The following is a 6,453-nucleotide window of genomic DNA, read 5'->3' on the forward strand; positions in this document are numbered from 1 at the left end:
ATTGTATGAAAGGACAAAAATGCCCCTTAAAACATTCTTTTGGTTCATTTCATTTTGCCTCCATTTCTTCCTTTCAATTTTTCACTTCCCCTCCAATTCCCACCCATCCAACTCCATGAATGACTCATCCTACCAAAAAAAAAAACTTCCATGAATGACTACATCCAAATGGTTCCCTTTTAAAATTTTATTTTGTTAATGGATGCCCTAAGGGCTATTAGGAAGCCCACAGGCTCTCTATTATCTCTCTCTCCCTCTTTGCTTGCCTTATCTCCTATGTGCTGGACTGGTTTATACATTCATGGTTGTAGTCCTTTTGTGGTCTTCCTTATCTCTATTGTTAAGTATGGAACTAACTTAAGCATTGGAGTGTTTTCTGCTTTTTATGCACAACATAGGTTGCATCAACCTTCAGCAGAGCTCCATTCCCCATCAAACAAAGTCTATTGTGTAGGTGTCAAGCTCAATCTAGTGGCTCATAAAATGTCTGACCTAACATGTGTAGTCATGGTACTATCCTAGCACATCCTATTCTGCCATGTCCTCCTTAGAGGATTCCATCACTTATACAAATTATTCCAAAATAATGCAAGTAATTTCAAGATTTTTTATGTGCTTGTTTAAATTAAGTTGCTATCACAATTTAATACTGCTAGAAGGATTGACTATAAAACGATACTGTCACACTTGTGTCAAACTCTTTTGTGGTGCTATGTTAGATATGCTTATACAAATTTTAGGTTAGGATTAGATCAGCTGGGGTGTCTCATGGAAATGACATGCCTTATTGGTGTCCTGATGCACTGAATCTAAAGTTTGGGCATAGTTACAACTAATGGTCAATGTTTAGTTTGGTTGAGCTTAAAAGGATCTAATGTGGATTTAAGGCTAGAAAGAATGCTTGTGGTTGGCCAAAACAGTTTGGATAGCAATTGAGCAAACCTTCGAAAATCCAACCACTTTTCCCTAATTTTTGAAGCTTTAGATACTATAGTGCATGGTGCATCTCTTATATATTACCAATTATTCAAAGATGTTTAAAGGAGAGTACCCTTTTGTTTTCTTAATAAAGTTTCAATTTTTTTTTATAAGTATGGTTATGTTAAAGTTGTGGCATTGAATTTTTTTAAGAGTTCATTGTTTTTGTTTAACATGGCAATTAATCAATATTTACAGGTGTGAAGATCTCATGTTGGAACCTGTCTCCCTAGCTTTGGAGTTTGGCATCATACTCAACGGAATATTAAGAAAGGAGCCACTAATACAAACCTTGGATATTGATGCTCATGAAAGCCTTGCTGTAGTAAAAGATGTTATGCAAAAACTAAAGGCAGAAAATGTGTTCAGAGAACTAAATGATATAATTGCGGGAAGAACAAAATGAATTTGAGAGTGAACTAAATTAATCACAGAGAACATTTGATCTATAGACTACACATGTGCCTTTGATAGCTGGTAACAAACAATGCAAGCTTAACTACACTAACTGCTATACCAAAAGATGGTTGCAGGATTAATCGCCAAACTAGAATGGTAGTTTTAACATGTTTAACTAATCTTTCACAAATTACAATAGTCTAAACTGATTGCCACTATAATCATGTGACAATTTCCTTTGGTAAAGTAGGATCGCTAACATACCCCCTCAAACGAATGGACACCGGAGTAACCATGAGTTTGTTTTTGATAAAGGACCATGGTAAGAACATCTGCAATCTGATCCTGGCTTGAGATAAATTTTACTTTGAGGGTTTTGTAGATCGCACATTCTCTGAAATAGTGGAAGTCAAACTTCAATATATATTTTTTTTCTTGTGAGGAAAACAGGATTTGAGGCGATAGCTAGTGCAGAGACATTATCACACCAGATCATAAGCGCGTGAGGAAGAAACACACATACTAATAGGGTTGCAGCCAAGGAAAACAATGAAGCCTGGTGTTGATCTTCTATCAAACAGATTTCCTGCCCAATTTGCATCAGCATATGCAGATAGTGATAAAGACCCTGGTTGAAAGAGGATCACATTCACATCTCACCTTCTCTTGGCCAGACATTGCGTTGCTGTTAATAATGTCTATCAATACATGCATTCTCCTACTGAGACATTAAATGTCAAGACCAAAATTGTTCATGTAAATATCAATAGTATACTGTTCTTCAACATCATGTTCAAAGACAAATGATAAAGTGACTATACAGATCAACAAAAAATTGTCCCAACCTATCCAATTCAAGTATCTATATAAATATCCACCATATATTTAGAAATTAAATCATATTTAAACTTTAATCATTCAGTCAAAGTTGTAGATTTCACTTCAAATTCCAACCAAACAATATCACATATTAGCTAAAAATAATATGTTTACCACCGAAGAAGAGAAAAAAAAATTAAAAAAAAAAAGATTAATTTCGGACCATCAAAAGGTAGGTCTCAATTTTGATACACATTTTTAGAATCAGCATTAATGTCTACACTAATCGTTGAACTCCATAATAACTATAAATCCATCATAAATCCTACTTTTTGATATGTTTCTAAATTTACTCAACAGCTCCAAATTTAAAATTGCTAGATATAAACTAATGCATGTCTGGGAATGGAATGAGACTCTAACCCGCTATTAGGCCTTTAATTACAACCTCACTTTTTCCATCACAATATTGTAGGAATAAGTGCAATTTGAACAAGAATAACATATTCTTTATCCAAAAAAATAAATAAAGAAGGTGACCTTACCTTTGAATGACCAGAAAAAAAAATGACAGGAATTTGACGTTATAAAGTGCTGCAAGAAGCTTGAATACGCTATTTGCATAACACTCCTCCTAATGATCTGCAGCTTCAAATGTACAAATATTAACATTTGGCTGAACTAAGCTGTCTAGTTCAAAAACTATTTTGAAGCTAACAATCTTCAGTGTTGGTATACATTCGTCTTGTGATATACTTCAATGTTTCAACGTAGTTACACATATTTTATGTACAAATATTAACATCTGCCCGAACTAAAATATGTGTACCTACGCTGAAAAGATTAAGAATATCTCATAGACACTTCAGAACCACTAATGTCTTGCAAGAGAAAAGGCTATGAGTATGTGGCAACTTCAAAGATTTCCAACTTCACATAACATGGTGAATCTTGAGATCAAGTTCATCTACTTTATATGCAGTGACACTGCCAATCCATGTATCAACAAGATTGGAACAATTACGACAAAAGTTGTATGTGAGGTGAAAAGTATATCTCCAATTTCATGGTGGTAACATACCTTGGGTATAGCTAGACTAGTCCAAGGCCAAGATTCAATCAATGCAGAGCTATTAAAAATAGTTTCAATAAGTTTAACATGTTAACTAGTTTTTCTCCCACATTTTCCCTTTCAATGGATTTCTTAAAACCAAGTGTATTTAGCATTCAGAAAACCCAATTAAAAATCACCACAGTTTCTTAATGCAAATGTGCCAATTCTCATTAATTTCATACAAACCTCGAAATTGCTAAGATATAAACTAAGGCCTCTCTAATTTCCCTCAAAATATCATGAAAAAAAAATGAACGAATGAATGAATAATAATTCATTAACAACTATCCAGGTACGGGTTCATCCAAAAAAATCTTTAAACATAAGCAGCAAAAAAAACTAGCAGCTACAACAAGAAGCAAAGCACAACTACCAAATGAAGGACAACAAAACCTAAGTAAACAAACGCCCTAGGAATGACTTAAGATGGATAAAAATTGAAGCTTTAATGTTGAAGTTTTTGCAAGCAAGTCAATAAATATAAGAATGATTAGCAAAAAAAAAAAAAAATTTACTATTCCAAACTTTTTTTAAACTTTTATTAATAGGACCCAAACTCTGTGGTGTTAGAAGCTCTGTGTTAGATTTACAAAGCTTATGCAGAAAAATAAACCATCCTAATTAATCAAATCACAATAAAATCACTAATATATAAATTATGTCATTTATGTGGCACAATATAACAAGTAAAGCAATTGTTAATAAATCACCTTCTCAGACAAAAAAAAAATGCAAAGAAACTAAAATAGAACAAGACCTTACACTAAAAAAAAATAAATAAATAAATAAAAAAGACATCACACAACACAAAGATGCAATTTTGGCAAGATAGATAACTGAAAGGGTGAGGCTACCATTTAGTAACTTTACCCAATTTTTGCAGTCAAACAAAAACTAAAAGTCAAAGGCTAAGGCTACCTAAAAAAAGCTCATGTGAATTGTTTGGGTTTGGTGTGGTGTCAGATACTCAGATCACGCAAATTCCAATTCTATCCCCTTTTTTTTTTTCACATTGTTTATGTTTGGTGACCTGGCCAAGATATTAGATTAGAGCTGTGGTGAATTCGGCCACTATATTTGGGTCTCTCTCTCTCTCTCTCTCTCTCTCTCTCTAATAATTTCTTTTTTCCTTTTTTGAGAGAGTTTTAATTTATGGCGTCCGCTCCTGATGATAGTTCATTATTATCAGACCAAGACACCAATTGGTTTTTAGTGTAGACAGAGATTGAACCCTATATTTCTTATTCAACTGTCAGAAACTTTACTAGTTGAGCTAATTGGAACTCACTTCTCTCTAGTAATTTCAAAATGACATATTTATATTAATTAGTATCGAAATATCTTTATTTTTATTAACTTTTTTTTTGTTGATAAAATGGACTTTCATTAACAGACCCAAAAAAAAAAAAAAAACTAAGAAACAAAAGTAGAACAATTAATCCTACAAATATTAGTAATAGCAATAGGAATGTTGAACTTAATACAAGTAAAGGACCTTCTAAGACTACTAATTAACTAGCTTAGCAGAAGCATGAGCTGCAACATTACAGTCTCTACTAGTCCAATTTTAAACTATTTCTGATTAAGGTGGAGATGGACCAGTGCACTTGCTTTCCCTTTGAACTCATAGGCACTAGAGATTCGATACAAGTTTTTGCATCCCCTTCCACAATAATCAGCTCCCATTTTTCCTCAAGGGCAATTTGAAGAGCCCACAGAGTAGTTGCTGCCTTAGCTTGTAAAGGAAAGCACAACTCATAAAGTTTAGCTCATACCTAAATGATTTCTCCATTGTTATCTCTAGCTACTACAACCAAGGTGGAAAACTCATGGGAGATTGCAACATCTACATTCAACTTGATCCAATCTGTTGTAGGAGGGGGCCAGTGCTTCGCATTACCTTTCATTCTAAATGGCTTTTCACTTGTCATTACAAAAGCTAATTCTTGGAGCCTATTTTCAATGCTCCTAGTAGTAGCAATAATTTTAGCTTGGCGACCATTGTGTAGGATTTGATTTCTCCATCAAAGGTGAAGGTCATATGTAAGGACAGCTTGAGAATTTCTTCTTTTGTCCATACATCCCATGTTTTGAAAGTTATGTCACCACTTTGATGATAACTTTACATGAGTTTATTGGAGCATTGTCTGATTTTAAACCCCACTTGCCAGCAAACCATATTGCTCTAGCAATAGGGCATTTAAAAAATAGGTGAGTACGTGTCTTCACAGCACTTTCACATAAAGGACAAAGATTATCATTAGACCCTAATCTTAAAATTAGATTTTCTTTAGTTGGTAGTGAATTTGAACCAATTCTCCAAAGTAGCATCTTTACTTTCTTAGGTGCTTTTAAGCTCCAAATCTTCTTATTCTACTCTATATGTAGATTTCATGGAGAATACAGCTTTAGAGTCCTTAACCCAAATTAGTTCACCAGGTTTTGGACTCAAAGGGATTGGAATGCTCAAAATGGCTTGAGTAGATTTTAGCTCAAACAGCTCTTGAAGCATGGTTCCATTCCAGTAGTTTAACTCATGATTTCTAAGGTCTGAAACCATTAGTGGATTCTGGGGTCTTTCTGTACTCTTTGGTTTTGTCTTGAACCTAGGTAACCAAGGTACCCATGAGTACAACCAAACATTTATGGACGCACCATTAGCAACCAAATAGCAAGCACCTTTTGATATCAACACTTTTGATTTTCCTATAGCTTTCAATATTGAAAAAGCTCTCTTAGGAGGGTCCACCTTATATTTATACCTTTGGATATTCATGCAAAAACCGTAAATCAAAACCAAAACAACTTTCATTATAGTTTTTAGCTTTGACAACTTTAGTTGAGAGAGAATTTACGGAAAAAGAGAAGATGGTCTTCTGTGACTCCTTTTTATAAGGTAGATATAACTATGCTTTTCATGGATTTTTTTTTTACTTGCACATGGCATCAAACATAGGCCCAATGGTCTCACAAGTGGTCTAAGCTCATTTGTTAGATTTTGGGTTGATCCAAAGTTGACGTAAAATGATCCTTTTACCCAGACCAAATGAAAAAAAATGGGATCACTTCTTATGGAGTCATTGAAAATAATTCTGATCTAGCCTATTAGAAGTAGAAGGCACCTTGGTGGGATCCTCACAGAC

This window comes from Quercus suber, unplaced genomic scaffold (genome assembly GCF_002906115.3).
Source record: "Quercus suber isolate HL8 unplaced genomic scaffold, Cork oak 2.0 scaffold_286, whole genome shotgun sequence".
Lineage (NCBI taxonomy): Eukaryota > Viridiplantae > Streptophyta > Magnoliopsida > Fagales > Fagaceae > Quercus > Quercus suber.